The sequence below is a fragment of the Macaca nemestrina genome, chromosome 2 (genome assembly GCF_043159975.1).
Source record: "Macaca nemestrina isolate mMacNem1 chromosome 2, mMacNem.hap1, whole genome shotgun sequence".
In the NCBI taxonomy this organism is placed as follows: domain Eukaryota; kingdom Metazoa; phylum Chordata; class Mammalia; order Primates; family Cercopithecidae; genus Macaca; species Macaca nemestrina.
Genome location: NC_092126.1, coordinates 94,608,023 through 94,631,502, shown reverse-complemented (window position 1 = coordinate 94,631,502; position 23,480 = coordinate 94,608,023). Strand labels below are relative to the sequence as shown.

Sequence of the window (23,480 nt, the reverse complement as noted above, 5' to 3'; positions counted from 1 at the left end):
GTCTCTTGAGGCTAAGGAAAAATGTTATTGGTAGTCTGAAAGAATAGGTTTTAATATAGGCATTTAATTTTCTTTCCATATACTCCCTGATTAAAACAAGGTTTGCTCCATTTTCTATTTTTCTTTTGAAAACCCTCTTCACCCACATCAACAAAACAACATAGTGACTATAGCTGTGACTTTGGCTCTGTTGCCCTAAGTTCAGATGCAACTTGGATTAATCTCTTACATGATGTCCAAGCATTGAGTCAACTTTGATCACATTGGCATCATTTAACTTCTAGTTTTAAAATCGTTTAGTTTTGTTCTTCAAAAAGTTAAACTAAATGATGATATAGTTTATTAAATATAGTTCTTTTTGAAATTAGTTGATAAGAAGTTTAGAAAAACGTACTGCTCCTTACCAATTACTGAAATAAACAGAATACTTAAATTCTCTAGGATAAATATATGTAAATCCAACTTACAAAAGTGGAGCTATTTGGGGCGTTTAGAGTTATCCCCCTCATCTATGATAATATTATAATATTATTAGTGTTTTGGGCTGTAGAACTAATATGCTACTTATTTCTATAAATATTTTTCTATTTCATATAGTCTTCCTCTAATTATTCTTAAAAGTAAAAAAAGTAAAAAAAAAAAAATCCCAAATTCAACTTAGATATTACCATAGCTTAGAGAGGTTAAGGCAACCACTAGAGAGTGACAGTTTAGATTCAAACCCAGGTTTAACTATAAACCACATGCTTTTTAAAAAAGCACACTATGTTACTTTTTCATTATCACATTTAAGTTATACCTATTGGAGTTAGATCAACAAATGTGCTTTGATTTCAAGAGGCAGAATATAGAATATTCTGATAAGACTTAATACTGGCATAAACATAACCGGAAAAGAAAATGTTAAAAGAAAATCCAATACACAAATTGGAAGTCTGGGCTTGAATCCAGTGTTAACACAACTAGAATGAACATCTGAGTTGTGTTGGGATTAAACAGTCAGTTCTAATTCATTCAATTTCACTGACAGGAGCCCTTCCTGTGCATTGGATACCATGTGAGGTATTCTTAATACAAAATTTCTTCCTAGTAACTGCAAGTTAGGTATTATTGGCACTTACTCTTTGCTCAGATGGTTTAGGAGACCTGTCTAAGGCAAACAAGCTGGCAAATGGTAGAGTTGACCTGAGGTACATGCTCAGGTCTGTGGGCCTCAGGGCTGAGTTCTTACCACTGTGCTATCTGAACAGTATCTGGATCCACATCCTCATGGAACTTAGACACCATTATAGAAATAATGGAACATAAGACAAAATGTAAAGAAACTATCCAGAGATATAAACACACCGTTATAAAAATTCAAATACCAGTGACACCTAACTAGATATGTGTGGGAGTTTTGGGGAGCAAGAGAGGGTGGGACACAGGGAGAATTGCTTCCAGTCAGAGCCTGGATGAAAGAAGGGACTTAATGGAAGGGTGAGATTTTTATGGATATGATGAAGGGTTGGGTAGGACAAAAGTGAATCAGAAAGATGAAACAGGAAATCTGTGTTTTAGTAACACATGAGTGTCAGTAGGAAGTAGGAAGAGATCAAGCTAGAAATATAACTTGTGACTATTACATCAGACATTTGAGGCTCAAGGGGAGGCATGTGTATGTAATTCACCAGGCCATGTGGCTCACTGGAAAGTTCTGAGTGAAAGAGGTTTTAGGAAGATTAATCTGGTAGTAGTGTGTAGTGGAAGCAGGCCAAGTCACTAAAAGTCAATTCCCTGCAATCCAGTTAGGCTTTCAGTGAGTAAGACATATATTATTTCTCTCATTTTAAGAATGAAGAAACAGGCTCAGAGGGGTGAAGAAGCTTGCCCAAGGATGTGAATCAAGCATCTCTGGTTCTAACGCCCTACTTTGTGCATTCGACCCAACTACTCCAAGTAAAGTCTATGGACTGGCGGCTTTGGCTCCCCTGGGAGATCATGAGGACTACAGACCTACTGAATCAAAATCTACATTTTCACAGGATCCTATATGCACATTAAAGTTTGAGAAGCACTAGACTAGGCTACATTTTCTTTTTAAAATGATCTATATAATTACTGGAAAAATATTCACCTGGCTACAAATGTAGCTTTTGGGGGGTCTACATTAGGTGTTTTCCTCACACAAAAGATAAGACTTAACTGAGAAAAGGAACTCTTCTGTATTTCATTCTCATAAGGAGGCAAACAAGTTAAAAATGTAAAAACTGAAATTGTGACCTAGCTGTGTGACCTTGGGCAAGTCGCTTAACCTCTTTGAATTTTAGTTTCCTCATATGCATAGTACTTGGCCTATAAGAATCAAGTGAGATAGTATCTGTGACAAAAGCTTCTACACAGGGAACTCATTATAAACATATAAAGCACTGCGATTAGGAGACATGGCTATAAAATATATTATTTTAAAAAACAGGAAGAAAGAAAAAAGACAGAAAGAAGAAAGGAAGAAAGAAAAAGGAAGTAAAAGGAAAGAAAGGCAGGGATAATATACAAAAGTTAGCTGAAGGAAAACCAGCCTCACTGAAGTAGGAGCATGAAGAGCTAGTGGATAAAAGCTCTAAGGAGTGAAGGAGTCCAGGAAAGCTAATTTCCGATTCTCATAGGTGTTTCTGAAAATACAGAGACTGTACCACACATGGAAGTGGGAAGAGTAGCAAGGGCCTGTGTGGTCTTGGCCCAAAGTCACAGACCTGAGGTCGGTAAAGCCATAAAAAATGAAAAATATAGTTATATAGTAATTAAAGGAATGAAAAACAGCTCATTTGAGGAAAAATTAGTACAGATTTTAAATCGTGGAGCAAAGAAGCCTACATAATGAATTAATGATGGAACATCTGTTACCAATGTATTGCAGTTACCACAGAAAATTAAGATACATTAACTGATTTCAAGCAAGAGATTCTTTAGTTAGCCGAAGTAGTGAGGAGGTTAGACGCTGAAGTTAACGAGAGATTAGGACTCCTCATCCCTAATTCATTTGACATATGCTGATTGAGACCTTACTATTTGCAGGCATTGGGCTAAAATTCTGGGGCTACAAAGTACATAAAACACAGTTACTGCCTTTGATTTGCTAATAATTCAGCAGAGAAACAGTTATTATAATGCAGAGTAGAAAGTGAAAAGTTCTATAAAATAGTTATAAATAAGAGAGTATGAGAATTCTGGGGCAAGAAAGTGTTTACATTGCTGTAAGAGGTATTAAGAATGGCTTCCTGTATTAGGTAGATAACTATTTTTCCATTAGTTTTCCAAGAATCAAGGAAAATTATCAAATATTGATATTATTATCAAATAATCTGGTGAGACTTTTCTTGCTCAATGATGCTGTGATTGTCATTATTATGATATAAAATAACTGATTAAATTTTAATATACCTAGAACTGAGGAAAAAAACTAAAAGGTAGGTAGCAGTAACTGTGACATTACTTTGGCATCACTGTACTGTGATAACCCAAATCCGTATCATATTTCAAAAGATTAAAAAAACCCCAAATTGGTTTTAATTCAAACAACCAATTAATTTACTGAAACATTAGCATTAAGTGACTTTTCATTGATTTGTGGCCTCATGCTGACATCAACATATGAAGACAGTATTGATGGACAGAAAACTGGTTAATCATCCATCCCCTTTCTTCCTAACCCCTGCGAAATTAACAAAATATTTGTGAGGCAGGGAAGGGGAAGTAATAGTTGTAGTATGTATTGTGCAGTAGTTTGTGTGCATGAGACAATTAACATTTTTTATATTGGTCACCAAGAAAATTATAAAAAAAGCTTCCTTTCCACATGTTGTAAATCTTTTGTATATTCAATAAAACGAAGTAAAACATATGTCAAGTGATTACAGTTGTGAGATCTACTAATGAATTGTCCCATTTCAAGAATTAAAACCTTAATAGTTTAGATAAGAGGAGAATAATGAAAATCAGAAAATATGTCAAGTTTCTTTTATTTTTGTAATTGCTCTAAGGCTAAGCAGTACTCCTAGGAAGATTTTAGGAGGATGTAGTAACATTAGACATATTAACGGTATCTAGAAGGCAGAAAAAACCTCTAACATTTATTAATGGAAGGGATAGAACAGAGTGTTAACTAACAATTTTTTAAAAATAAATTTCACACATGTGATATATAAACTGAATTTTTTGAAGTGATGTCAATAAATGCATAAGCTCTGGGTTTCCTGAACTTCTGAAGGACATGAGCCTGTAATTGGCCTTTCTCATTTCTGTCTTGTTAACAAGTATATAAATAAGAGAAGGCTCCAGTAATTGGCTCAGAGTTACTAATGAATTAATTAACTTCAGTCTATTTTACCTAACCTTTAATAATAAGAGCCTTTTTTTGGAGGGGGGAGTCTAGCAATAGGTCTGACAGACTGAAAAAACAGACATGCAGCAAAGCTCTTGAAAATTAACGAGAAACGAGGAGAGAATCAATGTACATTCTGCTTGCAGAGAACTGACACAAAAAAGACACAATAAACCATGAACAAACACAGTCAGTTTAAAAAATAGGTTAGAAAAAGTGGGCAAATTCAATTATAGAAGTAATTAGAAGATATAGGGCAAGCTGCCTTTTGGGACTGTGCCAGAAAACATGAATTAATATGAGTGAATAGAAAAAGCCCATGTAGTAATTAAGAAGCAATCACCTATGGCAATGAGTACCTGAAAACAGGCTGCAAACTATTAATTCAGTGATCAAAAATATTTTCAGATGATTAATATGGCAAATTTATTTTAAAAGACTAATTTCTGGAAAGATATCAAGACAATAGCACATTATTTGTTCCTCTGGCATTTATATAGCTAATTAAATTTTATAATTTGCAACAACAGTCCCTATTATCTGAAAACAGTAAAAGCAATATTTCACCTCTTTTTTAGAAAAAACAGTGGTTCTAAAATCAGTAAGTTAAATCCAGCTCCTGCTGTCCTCCTGTAAGTGCCTAAACCTTGAGTATTACATTTTTTTCAATGTGTATTTTTCTTACACATCTATTTCAGTAATATTGAACATTTGAAAGAATGTACATATTCTCATGCCTGGGCATGGATTCCACACACTGTTTAATTTCAACACTATCAAATAAAAGCAATTTAATGTACTATTTGTGCATCAAAGACTTTCTTGCTTGGTCAACAGAGGTCTGTTACTTCAGTACACATCATTCCTCCCCTTAGAATACAAAGGCATAGATATGTTATAGTGAAGAGTGCTTTACAACACACAGAAAGCTAATGGCTTCTGAAATAGGTGATTATCAGAGCCCCGTAGAGCAAGATGAGGGTCTGGCTGGTAATAAATAACCTCGCAATATGAATTATTCTATTTCCACAGCCTTAAGAAAACGAATGTTTCATTGTGGATCAGAAAAGTCTGAAAAATGCTGTCTTTTTGGAAATGACAGGGAGCTACTAAAACTAATCAGTCTGTCAGCAGGAAGTTATTGAGCACCTACTAAGGGCAAGATGCAAAGGTAAATGTGTAACCTTGTAACATAATTTTTTCTGTGTGGTATTTCCTTTCAGAAACCAATAAACAATTACCCTTGTATGCCATGCTTTAGAGGACTAGATTTTTAATTACTAAATTTGCTCATGGATTAATGCCATTTTAAATTTAAAAACTTTTTTTTCTTTTTGGTATGGATGGGGTCTTACTATGTTGCACAGGCTGGTCTCAAACTCATGGCTTCAAGTGATCCTCTCACCTTGGCCTCCCAAAGTGTTGGGACTATGGATGTGAGCCACCACATTTAGCCTAGAATTAATACTATTTTTTAGGTTAAGGTACAAATTGATGACCTACAAAACAGAGCAAACTAGAAACTCATTGAGAGTCACTATTGCAGATGGCATGAAAGTAATAGATGTACAGGTATTGGAGAAAAATTTAAAAAGAAGGATTTTGACAAGATACCAAATTAAACAGATTTTAGATCTATCTAGCGTTTTCATTATCCATATTTTTCTCTTTTTGTTAAAAACAAACTGGGAACTTTTGAAAAGAACACATAAGAAAAGAGAGCTGCTAACAGAGGTCTCTCATTCTCTGAGTTTGTTTCATGTTAATTACCAAAACATAGGTATAGCAACAGCAAACAAACAATTCTTCTGCTGCCAGTTGATGATGACAGAGAGCTCCCAGAGAGACAGGCAATTGGGAACTAGCGAAGTGAGGACAGCTTAGAGGTGTGGGGGCTGAGAGGGGCTGCCAGCTGAACAGGACCCACTCACCATGAAATGTTAATGTGTCAATAAAGGAGAAAAGCATGAATGAACCACAAAAAAACTGAAAATGACTCAGCTGGTTGGAGATGGAATGTGGGCTTTTTGCCAAAGTAAGGTATTCAAGGGCACACACCCTAATACCTAGGGGAAAAGCAAAGGCTGCTCTCTGATTTTAGAGAAAGAAAATACTTTGGAGAAGGGAGACAAATGGCGTTTTCTTCAGAAATAAACTTTGTTCCTTTTTCTTCTTCCCCCTTTCCTTCCATCCAACAAACATTTTCTGAGTTCTTACTTTTGCCAGGCATTGCAATAGGACTGGAGAAGGAAGAGAGGGAGAGTGGAATATGAAGATAAATGAGACATAGCCCCTTGTCCAAAGCTCCCGTGATAGAGGATGGAAAGATGTACGCAGTTAGCTCTAATAAACAATAGTGACATAATGCAAAAGAGGGCATGAGGTAAGCTGTAGTGGTAGTGCAGAGGAAAGGAGCAATTAGCTGGGGGCCACAGTAAATCAAAAACAGGTTTTCAGAGAGGAGGTAGCATTTATGCCTATCTTGAAGAATGATAGGCAGGAATAGAAGGAGGAAATTTCATTGGGAAGGAACTTTCTCTTATCCTAACTTCCTCTTTTTCAAATCACAGTCATTTCAGGAAAAGCAAGTCGACAACTATGACTTGTGTATATATACCACAATGGTGTGTGTGTGTGTAGCGGTGGGTGTGAGAGGAAAGATGGGGCGGGAAGGGGATTTTTCTGGAATTTATAATACTTCCTCCTCAAACGTTTGTCTCTATATGCTAGTATTTTTAAAAAACACATTCTTTTGTTTTTAGCTATTTGAATAATATTTGGGTCCTGTTTGACTGGAAAATGTGATCTTCCAATAGCTTTTATTTTTTATGTTTGATGGCTTTGTCGTTTTTTGTCAATGCTAAGTCCTCATTCTAGCTTATGGCTTGAGGATTCTTTTGGGTTGTACTGTGTTTATCCATGCATTCAATTATTCCTTCATTAATGTATCCTTTCCTTTTCTCATCTTACTAGTTGACAAATATTCTGCTAGACATAGTTTATTGCTTTCTTCTAGTCTGGAAATTATGCCATTTCTAACATGAAACATGGAAATTATTCTAAATACACTGACTAAAAGATCACACTTAAGCATATGGTTATGTTCTATACAGAATTGAACATCAATACCAATATTGTTTTTGTATGAATTTAATTTTTTTAAGAGATGGACTAAAGGAATCCTCCTGCCTCAGTCTCCTTAGTAGCTGGAACTATAGGCACACATCACCACGTCCAGCCCAATTTTGTTCCTGACAAATGTATTGGTCAGTGGGATCATGTAGACTGGCCTGTCTTTTTATTAAGAGGTTTTTCAAAGGAAGACTCTAAAGCAATACCTTAGTTAAGGTAACGAAAATAGGCTTGTCTGTAAATGGAGAAGAATTTCAGACTGGGATGGGTCAAAAGTTTCCTATATACAAAAACAGCCTTGTTTACTGGATAGACATAATCTAAGTTTCCATGTCTCTCTAGAGGCTGAGGAAGGAAAAGTAACTATCATGCATGAATATGAAGTCATTGAAAGGATTCTTTTTAAGTACTCCACTAGAAATGAGGGATACAAAAATGATTAAAACATAAGTCTTGCCCACAAGGAACTACTTCTCTCAAGAAGAAGATAAGTTAGATGAATAAATCTATTATTATTATATAGCCATGATAAGACATAAAAGTGTAGCAAGCTATGAGAGCACAAAGGAGGTGTATCTAAATTAGACTGGGACAGTAGGGTAAGAGGATAACATGCCAGAACTGAGTATTTAGGAATGAGAATTTAATTAGCTGAAGAAGGGGGCCAAAGGATGGTGCTGCATAAAACAGCATGATGAACTTGGGAATGTCTTTTTGTGAACGTACAAAGTACTGACTTAACAGGGTGGGGATGGTTAAAATATCCCTTACACAGACCGGGCTCCCTCTGGTGTTTTCAGTTCCTTTTCCCAGCTCCTTTTCTTTTACTCAAGGTTTCTGGACAGAGTGAAATAGAAAGTCTGGTCTGTGGACATTTCAGAATTTGAAAGCTACTGGCCTGGAGCTTAGTGGTGGGTATGTCAAATGGGCATTCATGCTAACGACCTAGGTGAAACAGTAATGGGTGAGATCATAATACACTTGTGTGTGTCTCATAAAGATGTTGACATCTATAGAAATGATTTCTTTCTCCATGCCAATGTTTTATTTGAATTTAGAGCCCGGAATAAGCAGCTTGTCACAAAGACCTCAAAATGTTTCTTACGTGAACAACCTCAAGAAAAGGAACCAAGACAATTGTTAGCAAGAAGATTGATCTGAGAATTAGCTCTAGCATATTGAATGTTAAAGGTGTTTATTAGAATTGTCCACTCCATTTATAAATTCTCTGCTTAGCTAACTCCCAGCCATCTTTTAGGTATCAGCTCTCTCCCTCTCTCTCTCTCTAAAGATATGTCTCATTTATCTTTATATTCCTCTCTCTAAAGATATGTCTCGTTTATCTTTATATTCCTCTCTCTCTGTCTCTCTCTCTCTCTATATATATAATTTTTATTTCTGAGAAGTTTTGCCTGATATTCTATATTAGATCACATCCTTCTGTTGTGTGTTTTTTCAGTTTGTGTGTTTCTTTCTCTATGTTTTTTCCTTTGTAGCGTTTTTTTTGTAGCGTTTTTCCTTTGTAGCGTTTAATAAGACTCCAATTAAATATTGAATTGTATAATTAATGATTTCACATTAGTTTCTTTAAGTAAAATGTCAGCTTCAAGAGGGCAGGAATTGGGGTTTACACAGCAATATCCACTATGCCTAGCCACATTTCTGGTATTTAGTAGGTGCTCAATAAATATTTTTTGAATGTTTTATTTACTTTTTATGCCAATTTCAGTCAAACTCAAATGTAACAAATTGGAATGGACCAGAACTGCTAAGTAAAACCAGATTTATAGCTTCTAAAGCTAACTGGATCCTCCAGAAGTTTCTCATATCTGACCCTGGCTCCTAGGAGAATTCAGTTGATAGGACTAGGTTATCTCCTCTTAGAGCTTTTAGCTGACATCCTCATACCAGTTTGGCTCAAAATAAATCCAACATCTTCCCATTCATCTGTGTCAGGACATCTTCATTATTGCAACTTGTTTTCCTCAGGCCAGAGCTTCCTCCGTTGTTGAGTTCCAACTGGAAAAGTCACGTGCAAAGCACTTGGGATAAAAACATGACTCACACCTGGAATCCCAGCACTTTGGGAGGCCAAGGCAGGCGGGTCACGAGGTCAGGAGTCCAAGACTAGCCTGGCCAAGATGGTGAAACACCATCTCTACTAAAAATACAAAAAAAAATTAGCCAGGCTTGGTGGCGGGCACCTGTAATCCCAGCTACTCGGGAGGCTGAGGCAGGAGAATTGCTTGAACCCGGGAGGTGGAGGTTGCAGTGAGCCGAGATCGCGCCACTGCACTCCAACCTGGGCGACAGAGCGAGACTTCATCTCTAAATAAATAAATAAATAAATAAATAAATAAATAAATAAATACATGAAAAGGCATGGCCCTGACCTCAGGAGAGTGGTAGGCTGCCACCTGAGTTGCAAGATGGGAGAAGGCTTCAACTGTCTTCAGGAAACCCCTGCCTATAATTATACCACAAGAACATCACCCTTTAAGATTAAATGATCTGGTCCCTGTTATAATACATATCATCCTGGAAATCATAACTTGTTAAAGCTGTTATTAACCACATTTACCTTCATGGGAGTGAGGTATCTGAGAGTGGGTTTTGACCCAGAGGGTACAGGGACAGGGAATACGGATGTTGGGAGCATGAGAGGAAGAGGGACAAGAAATGACAGTAAGTTGGGAAAGATCTGGAAGAATAGTGCCCAGCACATAATAGACACGAGACAATGCTTGGTTCAGTAAATAAAAGATAAACTGCTTTCTTCACATTGGTTGAGGGTTCGCCCTACCTTAAGCTGCTTCCTTCGGTAACTAGCAATTTCTGGTTCAGAAAAAGTTTACAAAATATGAAACAGATAGCTGCAGCTGTTTGGGGCTGATGCCAAATCCCAATTACATTATCACATTCTAAGACTTTAGAGGGAGAACATACAAAATGTTTTTTTTTTTTTCTTTTTTATCACCGCTAAATCAAGAGGATTTCCATTTTCAGAAATATTATAAGAAGGAGTTGTACCCTGTTTTCAAAGGTTTGATGTAAGCTTGAGCTTAGATGCATATGCTGGGTTATTTTAGCTATTCCAACTTTTTTTTTTTTTTTTAATTGAAGAAACTCCAATAGACTCAAATTGCTCATGAGAACTAGTGGTGATGTTTCAAAAGACAACAAATGCCATACTGATGTCTGAATACTAAGGTTCTTTTCCATGTCTGAGTATAATGCTTGCTTACACATAGTAGCAAAGAACACAATTAGCATACTAATTTGATTCTTTATCTAAAGAATGGAAGATTCTTTTGACACAGACAGCTGTCCATGAATCGCTAGGGTGACCTTTGGTCAGTTTTCCATCTGTCTTAGAGTAAAAAGTCCAGACTTAGGCACACATTATCTGTATGACCTTGGGCAGCTTTCTTGTTACTGTTTCTCAGTGTCTTCCTCTGTAAAATGGGAGCACGTCTAATACCTGCCTCACAGGGTTGTAGTAAGGATTAGGCTAGCACTTTGCTCACAGTAGACAATGTAATATTTTTTAACTCTTGTCTGAATGTTTTTTATTCTTAGGAAATTTGCAGTAATCCTAGGACTCTTGTACCTGCCTTTAAAGAGAGGGACAGAGCAAGGTTTTCCTGCATCCATTTTGAGCCTCCCTGTGAACTGGGTGGGATTAAGCTTGCCCTGACTTTATTAAAGAGCTAAGAATCCTCAGCTGTAGAAATGTCACAGTTTCCTTCTTGCCCTTCGTTCCCAGGATTAGATGCACAGAAGCAGGGAGCGATCACTGTCTGGAATGTCTTAGGCTCATCTAGTGGTCACTGGACGCTCTCAGACTATCAGGTTAACAAATCAAAATAGCACCAATTATAACTGCATGACTAAATTAGTTTCCTAGTATCTCACTATACTCACTAATCTCACCTAGATTCCCCCTTTCCCCACCTTTTCCCCTTCCTTAGACCAGTGGTTCTCAACCTTGACTGCACTTTGGAATAATCCATGGAGCTTTAAAAAATACTGATGTCTGGGTCCCATCCTCAGAAGCTCTTATTTAACTTGTCTAGAGCATAGTCTCAGTACTGGGCTTTAAAAAAATTCCCCAGAAAATCATCACACTTTGAACACTAAAAACTTAAAAAATAACTTAGTTTTCAATGTAAAGCCTAAGCTAACACATGCCAATAATGCAATTAGTAAAAAGACAGAAATTTAGTCATGACACATAAAATTAGTTTCATGTTATTAATAATATTTTGGTATTTTATGATTATTTAGATCCTGCTTTAAGGTAAACAATAACTCTGTCCTATCTAGTTCCATAAACATAAGACTGTTGAGTCAACCTGGTGTGAGGAGACACCAGGTTGGAAGGAGAAAAGCAGTATGATGTGCTCCAATCATTTGCTGAAATAGTCCTAAGAGCCAGTGGTTGGTCAGAGTATCTTCTCAAGTCTCAGCTCCAGAGATCTAAGAATCTCTCATTTCCTAGTAGCTCTGCTGATTTAGTTGCCAATTTCACTAAAAGGATGTTTTAACACTAGTTTCATGAGATTAATGTGCCACGATCAGCTGTGATTGAGATATGTTGTAAGAAATATGAAATAATAATAAAGTTCTGGTGTTTGCAGACAATATATTTAAGAATTAATTACAGCAAATTCAAGATTATCCTTGCAATAGTATTGCTTTCACCCATACCCCAATACACTATTTTGAATGGGAGAATATGATGGAGTTACAATTACTATGGGGGACTGCTATTTGACATGAGTGTCCCTGTGGAACAAAGCTTGGGGTTTTATAAAAACCACCCTACCAAGTCAAAGAAGTTCTTCACTGGGCCTCAAGTTTGCAGCAGTGCATACTAATGGAGGGTGAAGGGGAGACCCGAACAAAGGAGCTTCTCTGTGTTCCAGTACCCAGTCTCTTTTTGGGGGACAGAGAGAACCTTGTTTTCTTACATTGGAGACGAAAGCTTGTTTATAAAGTCACACCTTAAGCTATCTCTGCACTGAAAATGGAAAAAAAAAAAAAAAAAAAAGTCCTAAGTAATTCTATCGATCTTTTCTCATCACTAAAAATCAGTTTATAAACATGTGAAGTATAAATACAAAATTTTTAGGAAAAACTAAAGCCAAATCATTATATATATGTGTGGGGTGGGGATTCTCCTGATATGTGAAGTGCTTGTGATCTGACTAGTAATTTTAATGTCTTCTGTTGAAGATGAAGGTATGAATACTTCATTTAGCTTTTTCATTTGCTAACTAAACTTGCTAGTTGCATGAAAAGAGAAATTATCAGTTAAGTAATCTAACCCAACACTGATTTTTTTTAAAAAAGTTCTGAGCAGAAGGGAAAACGAGGCCTGAAGATGAGACTTGGGGAAGGGAGAAATATGATAAGCACTCAATAAATGATTGTCAGTAGGTAGTTGTCAGGGTAGTGATGATGATAATAAACTTCCCTGAGAACTGTTTTCAAAGTAGTGATGTGCAGAAGGGAACATACTACTCTGACTTTTAAGAGCAATGAGCTATTTTGAATATTACTTATGACTTTTTCATGCTGACACTCATTTTTTTCTAGTAAGAAATTTATAATATAAAATAAAGGATTTTTGAAGAATTTAGTATATGCAAATGGAAATCACCTGGATGCCATTTTTCATTCTGCTACTAATTGCCATTGTTTAAGACAAATTATATAATTGTTTTATCCTTTAGTGCCTCAATTTTCATTTCAACATTTAACTTATTAGTGAGTAATCTTATGTGGAATCCTTTGAGTTAAATGAGTTAAGGTCTTACTTTTTAATTTTTAAAGTAAAATGGATCAAAATGAGCAAATACATTTAAAATATACCGTTTGTGAATTAGATTCTTTATTTTCATATGGCCAGTGAAGGGAGAGGCCACATTCAGACTTCAAGCAAAAGTGTGATGGGGTCCTATTACTATCTGTTACTACCAATTCTATTAGTAACAACAAGTTTCAGAAAAGTAATGGGTGGTAGCCCAAGAGGGAAATGCTTATCAAGAGAAAATCAGGAAGGTTTGAGGGTACTTCCCTAAACTTTCAAAGCAGACAACTATCCTGACTTCCCATAATACATTTCGCTGGGTCACTTCCTGAGACAGAATTCTACAAGGGCCAGTCTGACACATGTGGCATTTGTTGCACTGTTGATGTTGAAACACTACGTTTTCTTTTCCTTCTGTCTCTTGCTCCTTACTTTAAGCTGCTATTTATTTTATATTGCCCTTTATTTTACACTGACCCTAGCCTACAGTATATGAAATCTCAGTTTTTTCATTCTGCAGATAATTTCTGGCTCTGTGATTTTAGATCCATTACCCTTTACTGAGCTTTTATGTCACTAGAGACAGCTTTGCATTTTAATAAAGTTTCCAATCCTCTAGGGCCCTCTCCCATGAAACAGCTCCAGCTCCCCAGGGCTGCTGAAGAGTTGAGCAGAGAGAGTAGAAGCTTTTGTGGACAGTGATGCTGATGGCAGATAACTCCAGCTGTCATTACAAGATCATCCAGATAAGGGGGAACAATCAAGTAGGGGCTTACGGTCCACTTGAGTTTTTCTGATTGTAAAACCAGCCATTTTTCAATTTAAATAATTTAAGGATTCCAGCTTCTCTATACTCTGAGGCTCATTTAGCCTCTTATTAGCTAACTGTTTCTCCAGTTCAAGAGGTGGAAGGGAAGAGTGCAGATTTTTTGTTATTGTTAATTCACAGCAGTGGGTAGTGGCATGTAAATAAAAAATAAGCCAAACAAATTTGATGAGAAGAGAGAATAGAAATCCATACAAATAATCATAATTGATTTTAAAAAGTTAATTAAAAGCAATAAAAAGAGACAAGTACTGCATGGCCTAGCATATATCAATAGACAAATGACAGAGAGGAGAGACTGAATTAGAAAATTGATTCCCAGATAACTAGAAGAAGGAAGCAGACTAACACAGCTCTTAATTTTAACTTGAAAATCCCAAATTCTTTTCTAAGTCTTTTTCCTCACAGTATTCTGATAATAATTTTATGTCACATTGTTCCCATTGAAGGAAATGCTGGGATGAGAAAGAAAGAAAAAGCAAAACAAAGTCGCAATATCCCAGAGAATTCAGCTCAGCATTGATTCACAGAACTCACCTGTGACACATCCATGATGAAAAATGCAGCTAAGAAACCAGAGTTGGCATAAGTGCTCCTTCTTTTTATCTTAGTTATAAGCTTTTTTTTTTTTTCTTTTAAATTTTGCAATCTTTCCTGCTTCCCTAATCTCTGTGATCAAAGGGCAGTCACCTACAATATTTATTTTCAAGTGGTATACACAGGAGTTAGGAGGCAAGGCATTCACTTTCATACAAGAAAGTGGGACAATGGACAGCAGTCTAACAAGAGGATGAGGCCCTTCTTTAGTCTTTCAAGTGCTCCTTTTTGGCAGGATCATGATTTGTATTTTTGTGTAGGAGCTCTAAGGATGTGTAAGATGCTGGAGAACCATAATATGCCCATGGGCCTATCCTTTTCCTTTGCTTAGGAGACACATTTCACTCCCATGAAGAAAGGTTCCCAGCATGAAGGTCAGAGCCTGAGAGAGAAGGTTGGATAGATAGTCAGAGGAAATATGTCTTGACAGAGGTAGGACCCATGGTTACCGCCAAACAAGGTCTTCTGCTGACACTTGAAAGGAATCTTCTTATATGGAAGGTAGTATCAACAGCTAAGATGCCACAATGGGAGGGAAGACCAGAAAATGTGTTTTCTTTTCTTTTTCCTTCCTCCTTTCCTCCCTTCCTCTCCTTTTCTTCTCTCCTTTCTTCCTATCTCCTTCCCTTCTAAGCAATAGAAGCCCATCTTTGAATTGCTAGAGAACTATCATAGACTCAATTGCTGGAACATACGTAGCTTTCAAAGAAATACTATTTCTATCTCTATTCAAAGACAGGACTACTGAACTGGTGGGTTTTTCTTCCCCCTTTCCCTCTTCTCTCATTTCAGAATGAGGAAAAACAACAACAAAAAACATAGCCAGATAAGCTATGAGTGTCAGAAACAGCCAATGTTGCTTGTGCTCCCTGTATTCATTCATTCCCCTTCCTTCCTTCCTTCCTTCTCTCTATCCCTCCCTCCCTCCTTCCTTCCTTCCTTCCCTCCTTTTTTGTTTCCTCCCTTTCTTGCTTCCTTCTTTTCTTTCTTCCCTTCTTCTGACTTTCACATTAGAGCACTTGCAGTGACTTCTTTCCCAGACTGTAAGCTCTGAAAGGTCAGGAGTTCTGACCGATTTACTCATTACTGTATCCCCAGCACTTAGCCCATGCCTAAATATTTGTTGAGTGATTGAATTAATGAGATTTACTACCATAAGATAAAGATAAAAGATTTGTAAACACAGAGCCAGCGAACATAAATAGTATAAACATTACTTTATAGATCTTTTTTATCTGCAAAGGTTTGATTAGAGGAAAATTTCCTAAAATGTGTTAAAAATATTAGCTATGAAGAATAAAAATAGACTTTTTGGCAAAATAGGTTGGGGGAACCTATGGAAAAATAGTTTGGGATACCCTATATTATACAAGTTTCAAAGAGATCTTTATGATTTACCAGTTTTTCAAGTACAAATTTTCCTTGTGAATTTCTTAGAGAAGGACATAAATTATTTGACTGTGTTATTTTTTTTTTACCTGGCATAGCTTATAGGGATGGTATGCTATAAAACATATTTTGAAAAATTAGCATCTTAATTCAGTTTTTTAAAAATTTTCTTTCTTTTGGATTTAAGTACTAATTTTTTCTACTGTAAAAAATTCCACTTAAATTAACATTACTGAGCTATACAGTTAAAAATGGTGAAGGTGGTAAATTTTATTTTATTTTATTTTTTACCACAATTAGAAATACCATTAAGAAACCTCCAAAATATTACTTTACTAAGAAGTAAGAGGAATCAATCTTTTCCCTAATGACTATAGCAACGCAGCCAGAATGAATAATATTGCCAAATAAAGGGCTTGATTTTGGTCTATAATGTTATAAAATTCCATTTACCACCTAGATACTATATCTTCAGGAAGCATCCTGATTTTGAACATATGGCTGTGAATTTCTTGCTTTTAGCAATATAGTTTAGGAGTCCTGAACATACAGACCCATGACTGTGTCTGGTTAGGAGAGTAAGCCTGGGACCGGGAGACAAGAAACTGGTTGATAAAACTGACATTGTCACTCACTCAGCGTACAACCTTGGGTAAACCCTGCTTTCCTTTTCTATAAGAGCCTCAGTCAGTAATTTTTCACCTTTTCCCCTCCAGCATGGGATTTTCATGAGTAAATCTTAATGGAACTCTAATATACACAGCAGATAATAGCAGAGGTACTCTGGTCTCAAGGGGGCAGGAGCCTGCTTGGTTCTTTGCAAGTCTTACTCCTGCTTCTAGGAGTTAAGAAAAGAATGTTTGTGTCCGTTATAAAGCTTGTGAGCCCCTGTAACTTTATACAGACCATACCGTATGCAGCTGTTAAAGAATATTGAACACTGCCACACTACATGTGGTGAGCGCCTTTTGAATTTCAATATATATTTTAGATTAAAAAGTAAGAAAAATATCACCAGAATGCACTCTTCCCTCAGTCACTTTATGTATACATTTTAACATATAAGCTTGATGGCAAGTTAAAATGGAATGCAAATATTACTCCTGAAAAGTTGCCCATTTATATAGTTTTGTTAGACTCTCTTAGATTTTAATGGGAAGGTTTCCTAATAACAAAAACTGTTAATTACATAAATATGCGTGTTCTTTTCAAAGCCTTACACTATATTATGGATAATAAACAATAGAGAAATAAATACAAAACTGTTTCAACAGAAACACTGCTTCTTGAACAGCCTTTAACATTATGACATGTTTACTGGGAAAATGCATTACTCATGACAGGGTTACAAAAGCAATATTAACCTCCTTGAAATGTAACAGCAAAGTCAGATGTAAAAATCAGCACCAGACATGGTAATGTAACTACTTTTGTTAAGATTATACACAGAATAAAGCAGATATTTAAAGCTACATTAAGGTGTAGGTAAGTAAAGGATCCTTTAGAAGAGTCACAACACACATCACAACTAAAATCATGATGCAGATTGTCCTAAAGATAGCATTCTTGGAGATGAAAACCTTGTGCTTTCTTTTGATTGTTTTTCATTTGGGCATTGCTGCTTTTGCAATTTCGTGCAGGGTGTCAGACATTAAACTTGTCCTTAAAGGAAATTTAAAAAAATAAGATAGACATATCTATCTTTTGGGATAGGCATTTGTTATATTGACAAATTACCAAACACTTTCACTATATCTGATGTGACTAATGAGTCATTGTAATCTATAATCAAAAAGGATGTTTGCTTCTGTAAAAAACAAGAATTTACCCCAAACTAGCTTTTATAATAAGCAAAGAACTCCAAAGTAGTGGTTTAAGATGTATGATGAAATACACACTCTAAAATTGTACTTACCATCAAATGCGAGTTAGATTTACAAAATAATTTTTCATCAAATTTATTTTGTTGCTATTGTTTTATTATAAGACCCATAACTTGTCTAGTCATGTAGTATTGATGTTTAAAAGGGATTCATGTTTTAAAATAACCCTAAAATATTTCATTAAAATCTCTTAGGGAATTTTTCTTATTCTAGAGAATGTTAGCTTGAGGCTTATTTAAAAAATAAAGGTCAAAAGTCAGAAAGGATAATAGCTGATGGTTTTGATAATGCTAATTATATATTACTGAGAATAAACGTAGAAAGGGAAATATGAATACTAAAGAAAGATAAACATCCCAACGCTGGATTTTAAAAAAATAATGAAAAACCCTTAAAATGTCTTTGTACGTCACTGTCATAATTCAAAGACATAATGAAGCCTGAATTAAAAATGTCAGTTTCTGTGAGTGTTGATAACTTGGTTCTTTGTTGGGCAAGTCAAAATGTGTCTGTTTGATAGGCAAAAATGACAGACTAAAAATGGGAGAAGTTGAATCTAAAAAAAGAAACACACACACACACAGACACACACACACACACACACACACACACACACACACACACACACACACACATGACTTTTAAAAAAGGCCCATAATGTACTTGAAGGAGAAGACCTGTAGGGTAGGAGGCAATATCTTTAGGAAGTCACCAAGCAGCACTAAAAGGCAATGTCCATGGCCAATCAAAACGATTTCTGTGACTGCTGGGGCTCTTGCATCTCTGTCTTTACACTAGACTGGAAACCCTTTGTACTAATTACCAGACTGTACCAGATTTTCTGGTTCAGTTCAATCTTATAATTGACTGACAGTGATGGGCAAGGAGGGGGAAAAATTCAGGCTCACCACTGCAAGCAGAGGGTCAGAAATGGTTTCACAGAGAGCTAGTTACAGGCTGGCACTATAAGCAGGGTTAAGCAAGCATCATCAGCAAGTTCTTCTAATTCCCAGGTTAGAAAGGAAGTTAGGAGGAAAAAACAACAATCCATGGGTGCTCTCATCTTACAGATCAATCCTTGGTATGCAACCATTTTACAAAACATGAATGGAGAATAGCCTTAAGTGTAAATTGTAATTTTAGATGTCACTAAATTTTAGATGATTTTTATTTTGCTTTTGGGAAAAGATAAAAGTTTGTCTCCCAAACTCAAATACAGTCATCTTAAGTTAAGGAGACTTTCATTCTATTTACAGTAAGGAAGAAAAACAATGCTGCTGTTTCATTCCTAGGGCTCAAAAATAATTAAAGTGCAAGGCATATTTAGTCTATGATACATTACATAATCAAAGTTAAGCATTTGAAAGCACTTAACATCAAAATTCTCACATCCTTTACTTATTTGTAATTCACTGATTTAGATTTATTGTGTATCCATAGTTAGTAAAATTGTTACCCATGAATCCATACTTTTTAAAAGAAAAGATTGAATAATAATCTACATGAACTTAGAGTTAATGCATTAAAAAAAAAGAACACGTTGAGCACTGTATTAAAGACTCATTCGGCTAACTACCATTTGTTATTTACTTAGAACTGTTCTCTACCCACTTTATTTCTAACCACAAGAGCAACCATAGCTTTAGCTACACCAAACATTAAAAACGCAGGTGTCAGAATCAGGGTCAAAATGAGAACTCAGGCCATTCGGTAGGCAAGTGAGAATTATGTACTATCATGTTGAGGTCAATTGAATTGAAATTTAATCACAGTTTAAGCCCCTTTTCTTTCCAGGCTAAAGAGTAAGCAACACCTGTGCCAGCAGCAGCTCACATTGCAGTTGACATAGCAGCCAGTTCAATTTTTAGTTACAAGTCAATTACTTACTGGAATAGAAAGAGAACATTTCATTCATTCCATGGATGGCCACTTTTCCGAAGAAACCTGTCAGGCTTTCTTTCTCCAAAAGAAGAAAAGAGAAAAAAAGTGAAAGTTAAAAATAAGTGACGTATTGCAAAGTTTTAGAGCTAGGCCAGTACACTACAGCAGAGAAGTTGTGCAAATAGCTTACCTTCCAAATACTGAACAGAGCTGTCTTGTAAGAGAGGCCTGTCCCAGCTGATAAGTCCTGGGACTTTCCTTATCACAGTATCAAAATTAGGTAAAATTATAATAGGTGATGTACACCTGAGAAGAGCGACCAGCTGACCGTATGAAAGGAAAGAGCAAATGAGTAAAATGTCTTCCCCCAGCTACAGTCAGTCCTGGTGCAAGGGGAGTTTCAAATGCACTGGCTATAGACTTTTGTCCAAAGCTGTGGTTCTTTCTTTTTTTTCTTTTCTTTTTTTTTCTTTCTTTTCTTCTTTCTTTCTTTTTCTTTCTTTCTTTCTTTCTTTTTTTTTTTTTTCTTTTTTTTTTTTTTTTTTAGGGAAGCTAGATTAGTTCATACAAAACTCAACAATACAGCACTGAAACCCATTGTTGATATTCAACATTTTTCACATAGCGGAACAGAATAGACAATACGGTATCTAGGAAACCATGGGCTGGATTACAAACTGATGATATCTCATCCTTCTGGGGGCCTGTAATCCTTTTTATTACCTACCACAGTAAAAAAAAAAAAAATCACTACGTGTGTGGGGAACTCTCTCAGAATAAATCAATAACATTGCCATTCTTAGGAAAATAGGCTAAATTAAAATGAAATCTTGCTTACAGCACTAAGTCCCTAAGTGCCATTTGCCTTTTATGCAAGTTAATGATTTTTTAAACTGTTCTTATCTTAACCTTTATGTAAACTTCCATAGGTTCGAAAAAATTAAATTATCTGTAAATATTTGCTTAAAAACAGTGTTCACAATTAGCTTGGATGTTCTATTTCTCATAATAAATACTTGAAAAGTTTTTTATTTCCAAGTGTCCAAGATTAGAACCTAAGGCATGAGTACAAAGTAATTTTCATTAATTTGTTTTAAATACATGTGTTGGGTTATTAGTAACCTATATTTATTCCTCCATTAGGAACACAATGAAATTCAAGATTTTCTGGGCTTATTTACCTGATCCAGTTAAATAAATAATTTTTACTTTTAAACTTTTCATTGTCTTTTAAATTTTTCATTTTTAAAATGCATTTCCTGATTATGCATAACCGAAAAGCCATCCTTTACAAGGAAGTTATGCCTATTAACCTTTTTGAAAATCTGGTCCAATCCCTTTTTAAAATGCAATCCAGTTCCCATACTTTTCTTATGCCTCCAAATGGTCTAGGTAGCCACAGAAGTGATTGTTCCTACCAGTTTCTTTTCATCACTTCTGCAATTGACCAATTGACAACTGATTGATGGTTATCTTTTCACTTCAACAATGAAAGAAATTACCATCACTATAGCTATGTACAGTAAATGCCTCCAGAGTAAATTGCATGATTCTAAAATTCTCCTTAGCTCACTTAGTAAAACATCAACACAAAAAAGTTTCTTTTTTGCGCCTCCTTTCCTGTACCACAGATTTGGCCTTTCCTGTCAGCTGCAAAAAAAGAACTTGACAGCTTCTTTAAAAAGAGGAGTATAAAGGAACTTGAATAAAGGATGGCACTGGGCCTGTCTCAAGCAAGTGGCCATTCTTTTGCACTTGGAAAAAAATTAGGCATGTGAGCACAGATAAGCCCTATAAGAATACTCTAAGGAATATTCCTGGTGACCTTGAGATTCTCTTTCCTGCCTTAACCATTCCTGAACATTAGAGAAACAACACAGATTCTGAACATGGAGTTGCCAACTTATTTCGACTAGGATTTTTTTTATTGAAAGTGAAACATCCTTAAATTTTTTTAATTTCGTTTTTTCTTTAGCGTTGCAAAGACTCCCTTGCTCTTTCTAACAGTGCTCCAAAAAATGCTATTATGCAAGTGTCACATTCATTCATTACATGTTGATGGACAAGAGCTTTAAATTCTACTCCAATCTAAATTTACTATAAATGTATATTTTATTCTTACATGAAAGCCCTGAATCTTGTCAAGGAAAGGTATTCAAATATCTTTTTTTCTATCCCTGTGCAATTAAAGTCATTTTTTCTAAGTGAAGTGAATATGCTGCTATAAAAGATTGGGCTGATTTACTGTCTTATTCTCCCACCCCAACTTTAAGATCACTTTTTTTTTTTTTTTTTTTGAGATGGATTTTCACCCCGTAGCCCAGGCTGGAGTGCAGTGGTGTGATTTCGGCTCACTGCAACCTCTGCCTCCCAGGTTCAAGCAATTCTCTGCCTCAGCCTCCCGAGTAGTTGGGATTATAGGTGCCTGCTACCACGCTCAGCTAATTTTTGTATTTTTAGTAGAGATGGGATTTCACCATCTTGGCCTGGCTAGTCTCGAACTCCTGACCTTGTGATCTGCCCTCCTTGGCCTCCCAAAGTGCTGGGATTGCAGGCATGAGGCACCGGGCCCAGCCTAAGATCACATTTTTAAAGTGGAAAAAAAAAAAAAAAAAAAAAAGGAACCTACACACACCTGAGTAGATGAGAAGCTTGATTTTTCACTATTTCCCTTGATGTTTCAGGTCCATAAAATTTGTTCTACTGAATATTTTTAAAAAATGAACTATAGTTTTATGGTCTAGAATTACTTGGCACAGTTAAACTTTTCCCACTTCATCAATATCATTAGGAATAAATAATTCTTATTCACTAATGACACCATCTAAGATGGGCTAGTTTTCCGCTATTTCTGACCTCAGTTTTTTAATCAAATAGTAAGTTTTTATTAAGTACCAACTTTATGTTTTTTACATGGTAGGCTCTATAGAATGCATGAGAAATATGAGATGAGATTCCGCCCAGCAGAAGTAGATAATTTATTTGTGGAAACAAGATATATTGTGGGAAATAGATAATGAATGAAGATGCACATATTATTTAGATACATTTGCCTGAAACATTATATATTTTCACATACTTGGCATAAAGATGATGCTTAATTTTATTCACTTAAAAATGACTCATAATCTTTCACGTTACCTTTGCAATATTTGTCAGTGATGTTATTATTCAAATATCCCAGGTGACATTCAGGAAATATCACATTTATATCTATAGTTGATCTCTAAACGCATGCTTATACTCGTCTAGCCCTATCACAGGTCATAGCTGCATTCATAAAATTGATTCAACATGCTCTAGTCTACCATCTTTAGCCTCAATCCTTTACCCACAACATGATTTCTGGAATAACCTTACTACAACTCTGCTTTCATCATGCTTTCATCATGTTGTTTTTTTGCTTATTGCATGAAGTCTAAACTTCCCTGTTCAGTTCCCAGGGCTCTGCAAAATACAGTTTCATGGTAGCACCTCTCTAACATTATTTCCCGTCACCCAGCTTGCTATTTATTAATAATATTTCTTACTATTACATACATCATACATGCCTAGATGCACACCATGACATTTCATCTTTAATCTTTATTCTATGTA

General features: G+C 35.8%; 1 protein-coding gene across 14 annotated transcripts in view; it reads right to left on the bottom strand.

Annotated features, from left to right (window-relative positions):
* The window catches only part of LOC105480086 (SRY-box transcription factor 2), a 753,725-nt gene that overhangs the window by 82,091 nt on the left and 648,154 nt on the right, over positions 1-23,480 (bottom strand). For 10 of the 14 annotated variants that reach the window (XM_071091313.1, XM_071091315.1, XM_071091319.1 and 7 more), the window contains one exon: positions 19,890-19,958. The exons of 1 other annotated variant lie outside the window; for it this stretch is intronic. The gene's annotated coding sequence lies outside the window, so the exon portion shown is untranslated. Of the gene's footprint in view, positions 1-19,889; positions 19,963-20,073; positions 20,308-23,480 lie in introns of those variants that run through there. 3 more of the 14 variants (XM_071091317.1, XM_071091323.1, XM_071091325.1) reach the window with 2 other exon arrangements.